The sequence below is a fragment of the Chenopodium quinoa genome, unplaced genomic scaffold, assembly GCF_001683475.1.
Source record: "Chenopodium quinoa cultivar QQ74 unplaced genomic scaffold, ASM168347v1, whole genome shotgun sequence".
NCBI lineage: Eukaryota > Viridiplantae > Streptophyta > Magnoliopsida > Caryophyllales > Amaranthaceae > Chenopodium > Chenopodium quinoa.
The window spans coordinates 52,127-74,291 of record NW_018745190.1 but is presented as its reverse complement, the minus strand read 5'-3'; the positions used below and the strand labels follow the sequence as shown (position 1 = coordinate 74,291).

The 22,165-nt window shown below is 32.1% G+C and overlaps 1 pseudogene; it reads right to left on the bottom strand.

Annotated features, from left to right (window-relative positions):
- Positions 1–2,502: 2,502 nt before the first annotated feature.
- On the bottom strand, positions 2,503–4,223 carry LOC110710956 (annotated as a pseudogene).
- Between the last annotated feature and the right edge of the window lie 17,942 nt (positions 4,224–22,165).

Sequence of the window (22,165 nt, the reverse complement as noted above, 5' to 3'; positions counted from 1 at the left end):
ATTCAGTTGAACTGAAGTGAAATGAAATGAATATTTTATAAGAGAAGGAACTTAAGAGCTGAACTGAATTGAATTTCATCGTATGAGAACAGGCCCTTACACTAATCACACAACACACTTTGACTCGCTTTTGTGGTTTATAGATATGATAAAACATATTCATGTGGGGTCTTGTTTGAATTGTTTTAATGTGTATTTTATTAATTTTCTTTTTTTAAATTTTTATAATGTTAATAATTAGAGATATCAATCGTTAAAAACATGCGCTAGCAGGCGTGATTGTAGAATGGTGTCAAATAAAAAAAATAAATAAAAAAAAAAGAGGAAATATATGTGTGTGTATGTGTGTGTGTAAAGGAGGGATCCAGTACAAACTCCTCCTTATATAAGAACCCTTTCTTATGGAAGAACACCTTATGTTCTAAAAATTTATTTTCCTATATTTTAAATTTTTTTCTGCTTATGTTCTAAATTTTTTCTAATATTCTAAATATTTCCTACTTATGTTCCAAATTATTTCTTATGTTCTAAATTTTTTTTAGCTTATATTCTAAATTTGTTCATATGTTATAAATTATTATTTCAATCTATATTCTAAACTTTTTCCTATGTTCTAAGTTATATTATAAATTTTTTCCTATGTTATAAATTATTTTTTCAATTTATGTTCTAAATTATTTTTCTTATGTTCTAAACTTGTGTTTGCTTATGTTCTAAAGTTTTGCTATGTTTTAATTTTTTTTTCCTATGTTCTAAACTTTTTCTGCTTATGTTCTAAAATTTTTCCTATGTTCTAAATTTTTTTCTATGTTCTAAACATAAACTCCTCAAAATTACAAAAATGTCATTACTAAAATATCATTTTAGATGGTTAGATCAAAACTAATATAGGGCAGAGATTGATTTTTAATATAAGATTGAGTTCTTATATAAAGGAGGGTTCTTATATGAGCCCCTCTCTCTCTCTCAAAAAATATCTTTTGGAAAAATATTTTTACGTTCTCTCAAATAACCTACCTAACTTTCATTATTTGTTAGAAATAAAATGTTACTTTTCCTACAGAAATCTATAACTAATACTAAATAGTAATACTATCCCCAAACTGTACACATGCTACTCTCAAAAAAATCTCTGCTTAAATAAAATTGATAGCATAATTTTCTATACATTAAACCTGTTTTTAATTCTTTAACTAGAGTTTAGCTCGGGCTATGCCAATTAAAAAAATGAAGATGGATCCATGAAATGATAAAAGAACATTTATCATAATATGAACGATAAAATCTAAAGAACATATTCCGTTCCAATAAAAAAAAATGAATATATGGATCCACAATATGATAAAAGAAAATTTATCATAATATAAAGAACAACATCTTCTACCTCTAAAAAAAACGAAAACAGAATATATGTAGTAATCAATTGCATCATCATTAAGAGATTCTTTGGAATTGGAACGATAAAATCAATTCCATAATTACATTGAATCACTTCGAAATTTAAATTTTAATATAATTTCTCTATCTATGTGGATTCAACTTCTCTCTTGTAACAAAAAAGAATGAAATTCTATTCACCAAAGTATTTCATTAATATGAAATGAAAATAATAAATGAATTTCATAAATCAAGGTGTATAAATAACAAATCAATCTCTTAAATCAAGGAGGAAAACGTTTTGAATTTTTTTTTGCTCATGTACTTAGTATTTATGTGCAATGTTTTGTGTGCATTTTTTAGAAACACTTAGTATTTTGATCAGGTTTACCATGCTCATGGTACACCCGAGTGTATGATAAAATTTCAAGAAAATTGAATCAAATAAAAACAACTTATAAGCAAAGTTATGATTGTTAGTTGTTGCTTAGCTTATTATTGTACAATCTTCATACCCTGCCTATTTCATATTGTTGTGATTTATATATCGCCTTATTTGGCAATTGACGAGGGAGTATATCTATATGTTTGTGTACCCAAAAGTGAAAAATGTAAGAAGTGAGGGCCTAATTGTGTGGTTAATTCCTCAAAATGTAGTTTTAATGAAACTTATAACAAGAACAATAAGAAATTAAAGAGAAGGGGATGGAATGAGTGAAAAATGAATGCGGAGTAAGTGTCATTGTTATGAAACAAACAATATAAAAAAATGAGTAATTTTTTTTTGTGAATTGAAAGCGCATATATAAGTACTAGTTTACCGAGACTACATTAATAAGTACGGAATAAATTGATTGTTAACTTCAATTAAGGGTCGTGTTCTTTTCATCTAAACTTGATAATTTGTTATTAGATCAAATTAGACATGATTATATTAGACTTTAGACATTTTAACACAGAGGGAGTGATTAATTATTCTCGCTTTAAAATAAACACAATTTATGTGAGAATTTACCTCATACCCGTGTGGCCGTGTAAATAATAAATTCACATAACAATGATACATAATACGTAGCAAAATAATCGTAAAATACAAAGCAGCATGAATTGAACAATACAATATGATCATATATATTGAGAAGACACTTTTACCACGAAATAATACTTGTAAAATCTATAAAATCTTGAAATTTTCGCTATATCACATACAACAATGGTGTAACAAAAATGGGACGCAGTAATTAATTATAAACTGAACACATATTTTTGCATCACTTGTGGTTGAACGTACTAATTTTGAGAACGACGAATAATCTTAACCTTAAATCCATGTTTCATACGAAGAGTTATAGAAATATTGAGGACAAGAGGTTGTCCTTCGTCTACAGGCTGTATTTCATAGAGCCGAATGATGTAGGCAGCTACAATCTTCATTTGCGTGTAAACCATCTGCTTTCCCATGCAAGACCTTGGCCCTGCGCCAAACACCGCAAACTTGTAGGATGGCTCATGTTATCATCCCTCCTTCTGTTATCCATCTTTCGGGCTTGAACTCGTTGCAATCATCTCCCCATATCGATTTCATCCTTCCCATGGAATGTGTGTTGAAGAAGATTTCCGTACCTGGATTCACTCGATGACCACTAGGAAGGATGTCGGGCTCAATTGGTGACTTGTGATTGTATACTAAGGCAGGACAGAGTCTTAGTGTTTCACATATTGTAGCATGAAGATATGTTAGTTGGCCGCTAAGCTCTTTAAAATTGCTTAGAAACCTATCATAGTTATTGTTCACTTGTATCATCATCGCGTCTAGTTCTATTCTAATCTTGTGAGTAATTTGAGGGTTTTTTGAGAGAAGGTAAAAAAAAAAAGTTCAGCTCAATACTTGTTGTCTCTCCCCCAGCTACGAAAAAATCCCTTAAAAATTTATCATTATTGTTATGCTTCATTGATTTTATAGTATTTTCTTCGGCATCCATAAATAAGGTCAATAGATCTACTGTACTTACCTCTATTTTGTTATCCTTTTTCTTATATGTTCCTCTCCTCCTTTGTTCTTTCTTCTTATCTATGCACTTATAAATAAAGTCATCAAAGATTTTCCATGCTTGCTTGTGCTTTTTCTCTAATCCTATATTCAACCACCTTTGGAACTTCCACATGCTTGTTGGCAAAAGATGACGAGTGAAAATACTGTGTTCGAGGTCGGCCACAGCCTTTAAGTGTGGAAAATCAGGCAAATCGATTGAAAGAGACCGCGGGTCATGGTCCATCATGATCAAACACATTATATCATGAATGAACCTTAAGAACACGTCTTGTAGGTCAATCTCAATATTGTGCCTAGAAACATGGTCAAAGAATGTGATGAGCCCATACTCGACTTTATTTTGTATTCTATTGATCAAAGAGTGGAGGAATTGAGGATGGTGGAGAAACGAATGAGCTACATTTCGATGGTAACTCCATATTTTGGAATCCGAATTAAGGATCCCATCTCCAAGGGCATCAAACTTTTCATTGAATTTGGAACCCTTAACAAAAGATCCAAATTTCTTGCTATATATGTGGTTAAGGTTGGCAGGATCAACGGTAGCAAACCAAGGGCCTTTAAAATGGAAGGTCATGTTAGAATTTTTGTAAAATTCAACAAAAAAGTCATGAATATTATCGAAATTTATTAGGAGTGCAGGAAGCATCCCAACTAGGGGCCAATTAGTTGGGAGCCCATTTTTGTTGCGAAAAAAATAGCATAAGATTACAAATAAAGAAAGGAAAAATGTATTGACTAACAAGTAATACCCCATTAAGAATGTTAGTTGATGGGAATATGTTGATTTATATGAAAGTTTGGATTGTTTGTTGATTGTACGTGAAAATGTATATGCTATTTATAGTAAGAAAAAAGAATATACTCGAGGAAGGAATAGAATATACTTCCTTCGTATTTACATAAATGAAATGTTTTGACTTTTTACACTATTTATCTACTTCACTTTGACTAATATTTGTAGTTTATATATAAGAATAAATTATAAAATTGTGAGTATTTGTTTGAACATTTCAATAAGTTGTTTATTACTTCTTAATATTCAATTGTTATAGCTTTTACTTACTAATAATTAAATATATTTATAACTTAAAGTGTTGGATTCGAGAGAGTAATGATCTAGATTCTTCTTTCCCCATTCCATAATGATGTTTCTGTTTACATAAATCAATACAAGTATTTGTAAATCTTTAACCGCAAATATCTTTAATCTTACACAAGCAAAAATTATAAAGGTTGGATATTAATAAAGTACTCATCAAATCAAATCAAATTCGACCCCATATGATTAAGAAAAAAATAAGGGTAATGATATATATAGCCCTTAAGGCTATGTATAAGCATTAAATATACTTTCTAAAATGGAATTAAGTTGGGAATTCATAATAAAATTATGCGCAAAATGGTGTGATTAATATTAATCTATCCTTAATATTTTCTTTTTTAGCCCCTTATAAATAGCCCTTAGGGCAATGTTTATCATTTTCCAAAAAATAAATAAATAAAAATTCGACCCCATAAGACAATATTTGTTCTTATAGATTGTGACAAATTTAGAATACAAATTTAGAATACAAATTTGTTTTTAAAAGTCAAAAGATTCCATACAAGGACATCATTTTAGAATGGAGATATTAGAATATAATGGTATATTGTAGGCCCCCTGGAAAATTAATTGGAATAAATGGAATGTATTCTCCATTTCTCCAATAATAAGTCCGTATAAAAGGAAAAATGAAAATGGTAATCGAGTGTAATAATGGTAATTATAGTTTTCTTATATAAATCTTGTATGTGGCTAGCCACACAGTGTGGCCACATTATTTTAAAAGAGTAATCTTTATTTATATGCATGTATGAATAACTTTTTTTTTTTTTTTGGTAAGAATAGCCCCATGTTAAAGTAACCCAAATTCATTATACGAGTAAAATCAAGTAATTTAGAAATAAATAACTTTATCTGTTCATTCGAGTTACCCCTATTCTTTTGTTTTAAAAAATAAAGGAATAATTCCAATTATTAAATAGAGTAACCATTTTTTCTCATTTAAGTAGCCTACATATACGTTAAGGTCACCTCATTTGCTCATCACCATAACCCATATTACTTAATTAATTGTCTTATATGTGATTATGTGAAGTTGTCACACCACGTGACTAGCCAAATATAAGAATTTGTGTATTTACTGGGTGAGTAATCGTACAAAGATAAGATATGAAACTAACAATCATATCCTAAGATAAGATGGAAAACTAAAAAATTTTAATCTTAATTTCTAATCATATATATTTATTGAAATTTTTATGTTACACCCAGGTGCACCATGCGCATAGTGCACCTGGAAGAAAATGACAAATATATATAAAGAACACGGGAAAAAGAAAGAACATTACAAACATTTGCAAAGAAAATAAGCATAATATGTTCTTTAACGTTGTTTTATATATCATTATGTTATTTGGGTATGAAATATATGTTCTTTACAATATAAAATATATTCTTTAATATGTATATAAAAATGTTTTTTGTGTTTCAATAATACAAAGTATGTTCTTTTTACTTAAATAATATATTCTTCTATGCTCATGTTCATTTGTTCCTTTACATACTTTTAGGTTCTATATTTTTTTATCCTTATTATCAAGTGTGTAAGTGTTTTACTACTTCTGTTTCAACTTTTTACAAAGTATTTAATTAACACCGCAAAATATTTCAAAAAAATGGATTTTACACCACTTTATGGATTCGGTCCATTATTCATTAACTGGGGTCCACAACGTCAGCTATATGTTGTCATGTTATATATTGGTTTAAAAAAAGTACAAAAATATTTTAAAGCCCTAAATCTAACCTAGCCACCCCACAACCACCATCGACATCTCTTTCCCATCTGTTATGGGTGACCACCGGTCCACCGCTGACTACCCCACCTCTAGCACACTCCCTCCCCAGCCTACTTACCGAAAATTATTTTGATAACATAAGTTCGTATGAATTGAATTGGAAAATATCTCATACTAATGCCTTTTTTCTGATAAATGAGAATTTATGGTCAAAGTTGATGATCTTTGGCTCCAAAAGAGAAAATGAAGCAATTCTCATATTTACTCTTTTAGTTTTTAAATCGAATTTTCTTTTTAATTTGACAACAAAATTGTTAAAATATACTTTCTCTATTTTCTTTTAAATGCACACACCTATTTTGCACGTATTTTGAGAAAAAAATTAAGTTATGTAAAGGGACAACCTAATCAAAATAATTTATACGTGTAGTTCTTAAAGAATAATTGTCAGGAACTACTTAACATGTCAATTTGTTAACAACTACTTGCTAAAAGTATTTATAAAAATTCTACCTCCCAAATTTTAAAAGTTTGAGTAGCACAACCCTTTTCCATTTTCATGCAATTAATTCTGGTGAATGGGGCCTATTTGTTATTTTCCTCCAAGAAAAATCCTCACCCTCGTATATATTAACCGGTCCTTCTATTCTTCGCAAAATAACTCAACTCAAAACCATTTTTTTGTGAAAACCAACTCGTTTTTATTTCTTTAATTGACGATTTAATTTCCACAAAGATTTGGTTTTTGGATTGAGTTTTTGAAAAAAAAAGGAGCTAAAGATTGATTTATATACACGAGGGTAACTATGTTTTTTGGAGGAAAAATAATAAATAAGCCCCACTCACCGAAATTAGCTGCCAAAAACTGAAAAGGGTAGTGCTATCTAATGTTTTTAAATTTGAACGGTAGTTTTTTTGATGATTTTTTTTTTTTTTGCGATTAGTTGTTCATAAATTGATCCGTTAAGTGAGTAGTTTTTGACAATTTTTCAAGTCTTTAGGACTTGTTCTCTTCATCTTAATTTCAGTTCAGTTAACTTCCTCATTTTCTTCTCTCACGAACAATTCAGTCTAGTTCAGTAAATCAGACCAAACCTTTAATTTATCTCTAAATTTGGTATTGAAATTATTTTTATAAAATACTATAATCAACTTTTTATAAATCGCGCCAAAAAGATGTGTTGTCAATAAAAGAATATTGTTAATGTAATTTTTCTCCGTATCTGTTACTTAGGGGTTGTTTGGTTGACTAATAAAAGCATGGAAAGTTGAAAATCCTCGGAATTGAAATTCTTTGACATTATGTTTGGGAAGATAGATTTCATTTCAAATGCATCATTTGAATTATGGAATTTGAGTATTTCAAATGACATGGTTTACCTTGTCATTTGAAATCCTTACCTTCATGGGTTATTACTTGGTAGTTGTATAATTTGGGCAAATTCCTCATTTGAAATTCTTGGACATCCAAACACTATAATTGTCCCAATTTCGGAATTTCAAATGAAATTCTAGAATCCAAACACACCATGAAGTTGTTTGGTTGACAAATTCATGGAAATGGGAAGTAGAAATTCCCATGAATTTCCACTTCCCACAAAATGGGGAAAGTTAATTACCAAGGGGAACCTAGGTAACTGGAACTTCTCATGGGAACTTCAATTTCATGGGAAATCAATTTTTAGAATTTCCACTTCCCTTATTTCACCAAAGATTTTTTAGAATTTCTTAATAAGTTCAATTTTATGGAAAATCAATTTTCTAAGAAATTTGCAATTCCTACATTCAACCAAACGAGGCCTTAATGTGTCACAATCATGGCCGCACGTTACACAAACCAAATCAACAGTCGCACATCGCACATGCTTTCAGCACTTCTCTGTTCTCATGATCAATACTGAGTTACTGACAATACATGATGAAATCTAAGTTAGATTTTGGCGGGGTCATTATTGGACTAAAATATGCAAGAACTTTAATTCCTTACCTAATACTTCGTTTGTCATTAAATTGCCGCAAAAATCCTACGAAATACGAAGATGTATTAAGGAAAGTTATACTTCCTTCGTACTAATTTAAACGTAAAAAATATGATACGTTATTTTAATCACGTTTATCAATATAAAAAAGTTTACTACCTATCTAAAATACCCAACTTTGATTTTTGATAACAAAATCTATATTTTTAGATTTTTGGTAATAATAAAATAAAATTTTAAACAGGTACCAAAAATCAATATAGGGTATTTTGGTGGTACCAAAAGTTAAAATTTTTCTAAAAAATAATAAAAATTGAACTTTAATCAAGTACATAATGAAATAAATTTATCCCACATTATTGTGTTTATCTATTCCTATAAATCACAAATGTTAGTCAAAACAAAGTTAATGAATAGTGTTAATAGTCAAAACGTGTTATCTAATTTTTTGTCAAAAGTTAGAACGAGGAAGTATATTATAAGATTCATATTCCTCTATTTTTTTTAAGCTATCGAGACAACTAAAATTGTATTGTCCATGAATTTCAACTTCTCCATGTTTTTGGTTAACCAAGCAAACACATACGAAGTATTACTGATCATGTAGCTTATTATCCTACTGAGATATGTAAATAGATTGTTTGGATAAAGAAAAGGGAAGGAAAAGAAGGGGATGGAGGAGAAGAGGAGGGGAGGGAAAAAGATGAGTTTTCCTTCCAAATCTCTCTATTATTAGAAGGATCAATTTCCTACAATGTAATCCTTCCGTTTCTCTCCCCTCCAATTTCCTCCCTTCCTCATTTGCTATCCAAATGAAAAATACTCCATCTCTCCCTTTCTCTTCCCTTCCTTTCCCTCCATTTCCTTCTATCCAAAAACACCGTAAATATCCTACTTTATAGGTTGCTTTTTACTTATATTAAAGTTGGAAATAGGACAACTTTTTACTTGGCTTTTTACTTATATATATATATATAATTTGATTTTAGTGGTAATGTTTTTTTGATATCAAACAAACTTAGCTTTGTTTGGATAGCAAAGAAGGAAGGAAAAGAAGGGGAGGGAAAATGGAGAAAGGGAAGGGAAAAGAAAGGGAGGGGGAGGTGAGCTCCATTTTCCCTCTAAATCTCTTCAATTTTGGAGAGATTATGCTTATTAAAGAGAGAGGGAAAATGGATCCCTCCCTCTCCTTCCCCTTCCTTCCCCTAATCTTTTACCCAAATAAGAGATTTTGTCCCCCTCCATTTCTCTTCTTTTCTTTTCCTTTCATTTCTTCCTATCCAAACAAAGTGGTAATACAAAAATGTTTAATTTGTTTGATAATTTTTATTATTATAATTTTTTGTTAATCTTTGGATGTCTTGGAAAATTTATAGGGTAAAACGTGTAGTTGAAGAAGATTAATTTCCCCCCCCCCTTTTGAATGGTTCGGTCAGCGAGATCGCTGCACACCATTTGCTTAATTTGGATTATGGATTAATGAGTATTTTGCTTAGTATGGGTTTTGATTGAAGTATTAATGAGTATAAGTTATGTACAAATTTTTTGCAAGTATGAGATACTTGTATTGTTATAAATATTACAAGTAGAGGAATTGCATTTTTGTTTAATTGAAATCATATGTATTAAAAATGAACATATATTTTTTTAAAGGGACCATTTATTTAAAATAGGTGGTCTTAGTTTTTGCAACCATCTATTTAAAAGAGGTCTCAGTTTTTCAAAAATTGAGACCATCTACTTTAAATAAGTGGTCTCGGTTTTTGAAAAACCGAGACTATCTATTTTAAATAAGTGGTATCAGTTTTTCAAAAATTCAGGCTATCTATTTTAAATAAGTGATCTCAGTTTTTGAAAAACGGAGACCTCTATTTTAACTAAGTGGTCTCAGTTTTTAAAATAAGTGACCACTTTTAATGAAGTGGTCTTTTCGGCCAGAGACACTTCTTAGCTGGAGACCACACTTAAAATGGGTTTTTTTTGGATATTTTGAGATGATCTCTTTGGACAACTTAATAGTAGTGTTGAGACTGTTGACAAAGATTTATATAAATACGGAGTATAATTAATTAAATGTCGTAAAAAATATTTTTAAAAAGCTAATATTATGAAATTTTATAATAATATACAATTTATATAACAACATACACCATTCAAAATTAAAATATGTTGTTAATTTATCCGTTACAAAAAAAAAGGGTCAAAGTTATTAGTATACTAGGTTAGTCCCGTGCGATGTACGGATTTAGCAATAAAATATTTGATTATATATATTACTCCGTAGAAAACATGATGTTATATATTCTATTTAAATTCATAATTAAAAAAATTAAATAAAAAAAAGAGATAGCATTAGTGTTTAGTGGTTAATATAGGAGGTAAGAAGGAAAAATGAAAGAGCTACCACCAATTCCGTACTAATTTTTTTCTCTATAAGAAAATTGTGTTGCTAGTCAATTTAGTAAAAAAATTTAAGTTTTTATGAAAATGTATAATTCATTTAGCTTTTCCAAACATTAGCTTTATCTTGAAAAAAAAACCACCCTTAAAAAGGATGATGTCACTAATAGTTTTGGCGGGAATTTTTCCAATAAAAAGTTGACACATAGACAACGATGATGTCAGCGGTTTCTACTTTAGTTATAGTTATAGATATATGAATATTTAAAAAAACATCAAACTAACATGTCAATTATGGGCATAGAGGGAATCACTATGTAGTTAGCTAACTTAAAAAAATAATTAAAATAGAGTTCCCCCCGCCCCCTACCTAAAAGGAAAGCATACCATTTGAATTTTCATCTATGTTAGGAAAAATAAAATACTACCTCTGATATTTTTTATTTGCAACTTTGGAATATTTTATATCTCTTAAATAACACCTCAAAGTTGCAACTAAAAAAAAAACAGAGGTAGTATAAATTAAAAAATATTACTATAACATTACCAAACATCACATGTAAGGGCCTGTTCACATTTACTGAACTGAGCTGAACTATACTGAACTGAACTAAACTGATTAGAGCTAAACTAAATTGAACTGAAATGAACTGAACTGAGCTAAAATGAATGTTTTATGAGAGGGGGAAATTAGGAGTTGAAGTGAACTGAACTGATTGGAGCTGAACTAAACTGATTGGAGCTGAACTGAACTGAACTGAAATTAAGTAAATGTGAACAAGCCCTAAGTGTCCTACGTTGATAAAAGAAAAGATAATAAAAAACTTTAAAAAGTTAAGGGACTAGTCCTCCTATTGCTTTACACTTTTAGGTAAGGTAGATTCATATCAAAATATATATTTATACTTCAATAGATTGTAATCTCTTTGAACTTGTGTGATGGACTAACCATTAAAATCCCTCTAACGGAATTTAAGGGATGAATTTCTACCGTTTCATATACACAAATCAATTTTTAAAAGGAAATCAATTTTTTAAAGGGAAAGAGAACCATAGCATATACAATATTTTTCTATATAAAGAACTCTCTCACATAAAATGAAACATAAGCCCATTTAAACTCTCCCACCAAACCTAAGAAAGAAGTATAATTTCTTAGCAAACAAATGACATACTTAATTATCTTTACTTTGTTCATTTCCTTGGTTATCTTTTGCTACTTTTTCCGCAACAAAAATGTCTCCCAACTAATTGGCCTCTTGTTGGGATGCACTCTTAAAAAATTTTCACAGAGTCAATGACTTTTTCATTGAAATTGTTGAGAAATCATCTCAGCTAACATTTCAATTTAAGGCCTCTTGGTTCAGCAACATGAACTTAATAATTACCGTTGATCCTTCCAACATTAACCATGTGTTTAGCAAGAGCTTCGTAAATTATATCAAAGGCCCTAAATTTAACGAAAAATTCGATGTTGTTGGAGATGGGATCTTTAACGCGGATTCTAGTTTGTGGCAGTACCATCGAAGATTGGCTCATTCTTTCTTCGGTCATCCCAAATTCAGCTTAATTTTTACGGCGAAAATTTGGGAAGAGGTGCATAGTAGACTCATCCCATTGCTTGATAATGTTTCTAAGCATGGTGTTGAAATCGACTTGTGTAGACACCTAAAAATGTCTCCCCAAAATCAAACCCGATGATGAACAATCTTTCACCGTCATTATTGGTCGGGTTGAGTATTTAATCTTGGAGTGCTTAAATCCATATTTCCATTTCATAAACCAACGCAATTCCTAACCCATTTCCTCAAACCATAACTTATTTTTCTCTTTACGTGCCTTTAAACCCAAAATAATTCATTTGGTGTCCTTTAAAATCATTCATTTCGTGTCCTTTTTATAAAACTGTTTATTTCAGTTTATTTTGGTCCATAATCTGGGTCCAATGATTGAATAGTTGGATGGGGCTTAAAAATATATTTCCAACGATATATTATAAGCCCAAATCCGAGTTATAACGAATAAGTTATGGCCAAAACATTAAACTGAGCCCAAACCGAACCTAAGCCCACCTTACCTACGACTCAATGATCATGTGGAGGGTCTAAATTATTTAATCCCATTAATAAACCAATTAGGATTAATTTGAAGCTTCTATAAGTTTCTAAAAGATCTTAATTATCCTTTTTGAAAAGATACGATTAAAGAGTTTGAAATTGAATAAAACTCCTTTTTTTTTAAAATCCTATTTCTATCCGAATTGAAAGACATTCAAAGATAGACAGATATTACTTTCGTGCCTCATATTTTTTATTCAAATTTTATATGGTTGGATAGCCCTTGAAATTATCTTTCCAATGATATATTATAATATCGATTCCGAGCTATAATGGAAAAGATATGAATAAAATGTCAAACTCTATCTAAAACTGACACCGTCTCACTATTTCAGCTATATCTTTTACTATACAAAAATTTTTAATCTGATTCTAATTGGGATAGAAAGTAGACTCGAAGATCATTCCAAAGATATCTTATTTATCTTATTCCGATTTCTGGATCAAAAGATATGATACAAAAAACACCGCAAAAACTACAGTCTATCGAGTTTTATTCCGATTTAATTCGGATCTTATCTTGTTTTCTTCGACCCATCTTTTTTCTCTATAAATAGAGGTCATATCTCCCCTTTTTCAAACATCAACAAGCTTGATCATAAAATAATTCTCTTCTCCCTCTTTAGCCTAAATACTAGCCATCCTATTTTCTCAAAATACTTTCCCTAATTAAGCACTCCAAGGAGTTCATACAATACCCAAAGTTCTATACTTAAACCAAGGCGTGAAAGGTATAATTGACTGAGGGTTTGGACCAAATCAACTCTACTTTAATTTAATTTTCATTTGATTTATATTTTTATTGAAGTTACTAACAGTTAATTCATGATGTAGCAATTTAAAGAAACGCACAGAATGTAAGTAATTAATTAAATTAATTACTCTTATTTTATTTTTAATATTGCTAGTATCACGATTAGGGTTGTTATTATTATTATTATTTGATTTGGCTAACACTATTATTGTTAAATTGTTTCCAGTATTAATGTTTATTCTATTATATTTTTTTATTGATCACCATATTGCATGTTTAAAGGGAATATGTAATTGAAAATCACGCCTAATAAGATAATTTGGACAACCGGTTTAGGTTCCTTTTTAATCTTGTTGTTTAATCAAGTGATCACAATATTTTAGAATTATGTTTTGCATTAATATTTAACCATATTAGCTTAATAATAGTTTGGAGCAAATTGAATATTTTGGTTTGTATGTCTTTGAGATCGCAGGAATCACTTTTCACTATAAGAATCGAGTAGAGGCCAATACGGGCGAATGTTACTCCATGACTCACTTCGTACCATCATCTCCGATCCTCCTTTCGTGGTTCCGAACCATATGGATTTAGTAATCTCATGGATTATGAATGGGGTGTAACCTTCACGGGTCAATCGTTGTTGCCTATCGTTGTCCCTTATTCGTGGTTGCCTTTTTAGGATCCGTGAACGGTTTACAAGTTCTTTAAAAACTTGTTGGCGGCTCCCTACTTTCCTTGTCCCTAATCGTATATGTCAATTCCCACTTCCTAAGAGTGCCAAGCATATTCAACACATGCTTTAACGTAGGCGCACTTCGAGCGACGCCTACAATTTGGCGACTCCACTGTGGAGGACTCTTGGTTATTTATCGATTTGAGTGATCGGTATTTAATTGAGATGAGTGGATGAGACTTGAAAGATTCTTGAATTGTATTCCTGCGATATAATTGGCATTGTCACATATGCATATGTATTTTAGGTCACCTATTTTTCCACAATAGTACGTGTTCTACGTATGTGGCTAGCCCGGGGGATTTAAGCTCTATCAACCCGAAAACGTTCATGACAATAAGGGTTTATCCGAGTTTTTAAATCCACCCAAACCATGGAGTCGAGTTCGATTTCATCACGAACTCGCGAAGCCGCCCGTTGGCATACACCCTCGAGGGAGGCTGCCTTGCTAACACGTCCAAACTCTTAACCATGGTACCCTTTGGCACCCAAAAGCTTGACCATAGTGGAACATAGATCTTGACTCTAGGTTGTGAAGTTCATTGCATCATTCGTGACGATGTGCTTATATGTGCATTTTTTTTATTGATTTTTTTTAATTATTTTTTTATTAAAACCTTTTTTTTTTTTTAGAGTCGAGTCATAGATTTTTTTTTATAATTTTTTAGTCACCCGGATTTTTATTCCCGTAAACTGCACAAGAGTCAACTTGTTTTGGTCATAGCCGGAGTTCTAGAAAGATTTACGTATCGTGCAACCTATGGATCTGTAGCCTCGAGTTTTATCTTTGACGTAGAGTTGGTTTCGTCCAAATCTGAGTCACAGATCAAAAGTTATAACTGATATACTACAGCCTGTCCAATTTAGATGTCTTTTTAGCGTTACCTTTTTTATTTTTTATTTAAAAAAAAAAAAAATCGTGTCAAGCTAGTCTTACCCTGTCCTTTAATCCGTATCAATTGTATAACATAGGATTATAGATTTTTATTTTTATTTTATTTTTTTATACCCATGAGTCTTAACTCTTCTAGAATTCTAGTCCTCTTCCTAGTTTCTTGTGATCGATTTTTGTGCTAACCTTAACATGTGTTCTTTGTCTTTGATTGTGGTTGATCTTATTTATGACTAACGATTTCCAATGGACCGTTTTCACCTAGTAAATAGCATAAACATTAAAATTTGACAAAATTAATCAGGTTAGTTTGTCTTTTAGTCTTCCGTGCTTTTTGGTCATTGGGTCCTTTGTTTTTCACAACGTCCTCATGTCTAGCCATGCGATCATACCCGAGTCTTAATAAACTCACCTAATCACACATGTTGAGTCGTTGCACACACTTTGTCTTCGAGTAATGCACTATATTGTTTATGATCGTATACTAGGACCATGCATCGCTTTCCGTCGTAATAGGAATGAGTGGAGTATTTCCCATAAGTTTTCAAAATTGTTTCATACACTCTTTCTTTCCAATCCGAGTATTGAGTTAATGCATTAGATGAGTTCGTCCTTACACAGTACTTGAGTCTAAAATCAATAGGAAATAGTTGGAAGAATAAGGGGAACGTCATTCCTTTCTTCTTTCCTTCCAATCAAAGCATCAACAACAAGAAACTTTTTTCCTCAGTAGGCGGCAAGAAGTAACTCATAAACAGCCATGAAGACAAAGCACGATGCAAGCTTCTCACCAAGATTTCATGTTTTCTTCTTCTTTTGTTTCAAACCCTTCCCCCTAAAAAGTCTAGCATAGGTTCTCCTTATCCATGTGTCTATGTGTCACATTTCTTACCTTCTTCATAAATGAGCATCTCTTTCTTACATTCGATCATGTGATTAGAAAAAAAAAAAAAAAATTGGCGAACTAAACAAAAGGTACACCAATGACTTGAGGCACCTTTGCAACCCATTCATTCCCCATTAACCATTTAATCACATATCCATTTCTTCGTCAACCAATTTGAGCCTCGTCTAACGTTTGGCCTTCATTTTTTCAACCCACATTCACTCAACCCTGGAATTGGAAGATGTGAAATTTGTGTAACATTCAAAAAGCAAGTAAAAAAAATGGCAGCAAAACAACAATAAAACAATGTCTAAAGGCAAGTGTTCCAATGTCTTTGATATGAACATGTCTCAAATTGCATCTCTCATCGAGTGCTTGGTACCGTGCCTGAGAAACATGAATGCTAAGTGAGTGATGGACTGCATGATCTGAGATTGCCTACATTGATTCAAAAGAATGAAAAAAAAAGAAAAAATAAATTCAAAACAAAAAATGTTGAAAATAAACTTGCAAAATTCAAAATTTTCAAATTCAAAATTACACATCTTGGGGATTCTCTCGAGTCTTGAGCCTTTTATCCCTTTCTTCCTTAAACCATCAACTTAACCACATTAAAACCCATGAAAGACCTCTTTGAGGTGTACATACACTTGTGCAAAGTTCGGTTAGAGCTACGTTCGGCCTGATTCCTAACGGATACGTAGGCAACCTCACATTGAGGTGCAGCCACATTCATATTCATATCTATGCATGATCGAGTCAAAGAATATCCAATGCTTATCTCTATATCCCTACCCATTTAGAGCTAGACTTGGGGGCTTGAACCCACATCACATTAGCTTACCCAGCCTAAAGAGTCATCATCTTTGACTCTTCACACATATATTTCCATCACCATAACCCTTTCAGCCTCACCTTAGTATCACTTTCACACACTTCTTTCACACATCCATATCCATATCAATCATCCTTCCCTTTAAGAGCCCTTTATCATGAAATCTTGTTTCAACACTGTGCATGTTTCATCATATTTAAAGACAACATTCATTAGAAGAAACATTGTATACTTGCTTAGCTTCTTGACCTGAGCAATGTTCATTGTTTCATGCATCACATAATGTGCCGAGTAACATTTCTATATCAATGATTTGTAATAATACAAAGCATATCGTTCTTAGCTTCTTGACCTAAGCAATGTTCATAATCACTTCATCTATATACGTGCTTAGCTTCCAGACCTAAGTGACGTTCAAGATCGCTTCTTTACACCATATATGATGCTTAGCTCCATGAATTAAGTTCATTAATCTATCGTGTCACATGATGTAATTGTCCTTAGCCTCCTGGCCTAAGAACATGCATTATGCATACATTATTTTCAGGACAAGCAATTCAATCCATACGATACATTTCGTCTTGCTCAAAGAGGAAGTTCAAAACTTCTTTCCTTTTTCATTATTTTATTTTGGGGAAGTTCAAAAACTTTTTCAAAATTTTTATCGAGGGAAGTTCGAAAATAAAATTTCATTTTTCACGTCTTTCTTTTTCGGGAGAAAGTCGGTACCCTCCACTCGTCTTATGACAAAAATGATGGAAAATTTTGGCTTTTGCATTTTCGGTTGCTTGTGTCTGCACACACTTACTCAAACTATACACACACAATCACAAGTCATACACATGTCATGTCACATCAAGTCAAACTTGGTCAAGTCAGTTGGTCAAGTCAATCATAGTCTATACGAGTCCCTTGGAAAATTTTATTTTGTAGGTCTCAATTACAGCCCACGTCCGGGGACAAGCGGACCATCTATAGCCCACGTCCGGGGACAAGCGGACCATCTACAGCCCACGTCCGGGGACAAGCGGACCATCTACAACCCACGTCCGGGGAAAAGCGGACCATCTACAGCCCACGTCCGGGGACAAGCGGACCATTTACAGCCCACGTTTGGGGACAAGCGGACCAACTACAGCCCACGTCCGGGGACAAGCGGACCATCTACAGCCCGCGTTCGGGGACAATCGAACCACCATCATTTCATGACGCAAGGTTCTTGATACACAGAGACTTGCAATCTCATCATCTGTCGACTTTCCTCAAGCATGGAAAGTATTATCCGGTGGATTTTTTCAAGCATAGAAAACCGCCAAATTCCTTTGTCGGCTTTCCTCAAGCATGGAAAGCATTATCGGTGGATTTCTTCAAGCATAGAAAATCGCCAAATTCCTTTGTCGGCTTTCCTCAAGCATGGAAATCATTATCGATGGATTTCTTCAAGCATAGAAAAACACCAAAATCATATGTCAACTTTCCTCAAGCATGGAAAGTGTCATCCAGTACTCAGGCTTAGAAAACTACCAAACTCATCTATCGGCTTTCCTCAAGCATGGAAAACATTTCAACATACGTCATCCGGTGGATTCCTTCAAGCTTAGGAAGCTACCAAACTCATTTGTCACCGATACACTGGTGTCAGATACCATTCTATCCCTTTACTCTTTTAACTGTGGAATTAACATTTTTTTGCAGGTATCGGCGTATATAGAGTGATTTTGGATCGCAGAACATCTTAAATCATTCTCCGTCCCTATCGACTACTTTGACTATAATTTTTGAAAATGACGTTTCTACAAACTCAGTCAAAGTGGGGGCTTCTGTAGACACCTAAAAATGTCTCCCCAAAACCAAACCCGATGATGAACAACCTTTCAGCGCCATTATTTGTCGGGTTGAGTATTTAATCTTGGAGTGCTTAAATCCATATTTCCATTTCATAAACCAACCAAATTACTAACCCATTTCCTCAAACCATAACTTATTTTCCTCTTTTCGTGCCTTTAAACCCAAAATAATTCATTTCATGTCCTTTAAAATCATTCATTTCGTGTCCTTTTTGTAAAAACTTTTATTTTAGTTTATTTTGGTCCATAATCTGGGTCCAATGATTGAATAATTGGATGGGGCCTAAAAATATATTTCCAACGATATATTATAAGCCCAAATCCGAGTTATAACGAATAAGTTATGGCCAAAACATTAAACTGAGCCCAAACCGAACCTAAGCCCACCTTACCTACGACTCAATGATCATGTGGAGGGTCTAAATTATTTAATCTCATTCCTAAACCAATTAGGGTTAATTGGAAGCTTCAATAAGTTTCTAAAAGATCTTAATTATCCTTTTTTAAAAGATAAGATTAAATAGTTTGAAATTGAATAAAACTCCTTTTTTTTTAAATCCTATTTCAATCCGAATTGAAAGACATTCAAAGATAGACAAATATTATTTTCTTGCCTCATAGTTTTTATTCAAATTTTATATGGTTGGATAGCCCTTGAAATTATCTTTCCAATGATATATTATAATATCAATTCCGAATTATAACGAAAAAGAGATGAATAAAATGTCAAACTCTATCCAAATCTGACACCGTCTCACTATTTCGGCTATATCTTTTATTCTACTAAACATTTTAATCTGATTATAATTGGTTTAGAAAGTAGACTTGAAGATATTTCCAATGATATCTTACTTATCTTATTCTGATTTCTGGATCAAAAGATATGATAAAAAAAACTGCAAAAGGTACAGTCTATCGAGTTTTATTCCGATTTAATTCGGATCTTATGTTGTTTTCTTCGACCCTTCTTTTTTCTCTATAAATAGAGGTCATATCTCCCCTTTTTCAAACATCAACAAGCTTGATCATAAAATAATTCTCTTTTCCCTCTTTAGCCTAAATACTAGCTAGCCATCCTATTTTCTCAAAATACTTTCCCTAATTAAGCACTCCAAGGAGTTCATGCAATACCCAAAGTTCTATACTTAAACCATGACGTGAAAGGTATAATTGACTGAGGGTTTGGACCAAATCAACTCTACTTTAATTTAATTTTCATTTGATTTATATTTTTATTGAAGTTACTAACAGTTTATTCATGATGTAGCAATTTAAAGAAACGCGCAGAATGTGAGTAATTAATTAATTTAATTACTCTTATTTTATTTTTAATATTGCTAGTATCATGATTAGGGTTGTTATTATTATTATTTGATTTGACTAACACTATTATTGTTAAATTGCTTCCACTATTAATGTTTATTCTTCTATATTTTTTTATTGATCACCATATTGCATGTTTAAAGGGAATATGTAATTGAAAATCACGCCTAATAAGATAATTTGGACAACCAGTTTAGGTTCCTTTTTAATCTTGTTGTTTAATCAAGTGATCACGATATTTTAGAATTATGTGTTGCATTAATATTTAACCAATTTAGCTTAATAATAGTTTGGAGCAAATTGAATATTTTGGTTTGTATGTCTTTGAGATCGCAGGAATCACTTTTCACTATAAGAATCGAGTAGAGGCCAATACGGGCGAATGTGACTCCATGACTCACTTCGTACCATCATCCCCGATCCTCCTTTCGTGGTTCCGAACCATATGGAGTTAGTAATCTCATGGATTATGAATGGGGTGTAACCTTCACGGGTCAATCGTTGTTGCCTATCGTTATCCCTTATTCGTGGTTGTTTTTTTATGATCCGTGAACGGTTTACAAGTTCCTTAAAAACTTGTTGGCGGCTCCCTACTTTCCTTGTCCCTAATCGTATATGTCAATTCCCAGTTTCTAAGAGTGTCAAGCATATTCAACACATGCTTTAACGTAGGCGCACTTCGAGCGACGCCTACAACTTGCAAGATTTTTTTAAAAGGTTTTCTTATGATAATGTATGTAACATTCTCATGGATTATGACCCTAACATTCTCTCACTCGATTTACCACCTATTCCACTCTCCCAAGCCGTGGTAGATATAGAAGACGTAGTTTTTCGGTGTCATGTTATGCCAACATCTGGAAATTTTTAAGATCGTTGGGTGTAGGAGAAGAGAAATACCAAAAAGATTGCCAGATTGTTCGCGATTTCATTAACAATATCATAGCTATGAAAAGAGAAGAAAGGAAAGTATTTGAAATTCCTAAAGAAGAAAGTGAGGTAATATTTGACAACTTATTGACAATTTATATGAATGATGTAGAAAACACCACAACTCCAATAAATACTAATAATGGTAATAGTTTTTTAAGGGACTCGTTTTTGAATTTTTTCATAGCAGGAGGAGATACAACTAGTGTTGCTTTTTCTTGGCTATTTTATCTTCTTACCAAGAATCCCTTTGTCACTAATAAGATTAGAGAGGAATTAAATCATGTAATGGTAGAAAAAGATGATGATAATAATAATATTGATGATGATGATTTTTTAAGGAAGTTTACTAAGCACAAAAATGAGCTAGTATATCTTCATGGAGCAATATGTGAAACAATAAGATTATATCCTCCAGTACCATTCAACCACAAGAATTCAGTTGCATCGGACATACTTCCTAGTGGTCATCAAGTGAAACCGGATATGCAAGTCGTGTTCGACGTGTATGCCCAAGGAAGGACGAAATCAATTTGGGGAGATGATTGTAACGAGTTTAAGCCCGAGAGATGGATAACGGAACGAGGAACCATTAAAATCGAGCCATCGAACAAGTTTTTGGCTTTTGGGGCAGGGCCGAGGATTTGTCAAGGAAAGGACATGGCTTTAACCCAAATAAAGATTGTAGTTGCTGCCATTATCCGAAGGTATGATATAGTAGCTGTCCAAGGACATCAAGTTATTCCTGATATCTCCATTAACCTTCAAATGAAGCATGGTTTTAAGGTTCAAGTGCGTGATTGTTGAACATGGACAAAGAATTTGATGTATTGTTGTTTTGTATTGTGAATAATTTGCATTTTTGTTATTTTTTTTAAATTTTTTATTTTAATAAATATATGTGTTGCCAACCCAAATCATTGACATTTTGGGTCTAGCACTTTGTTGTTGCTGTTGTTTGTAATAAATGTGTTATGGAAATAAAATGACTTTATTTTTTGAATTAAAATGACTTTCGAAGGGTTCATTTGGCATTGTTGTGGTTTTCTTTTTTTTTTTGGTTTTTTATTGTATAAAAGCATATGATATATGTCACATAATGAATAAAAAATTATTTAAACTTATTAGAATCATAATAATTTTGAAAATTGAAAACAAAAAAGTGGAAACACCTTTTTCTTATTTCCTGTTT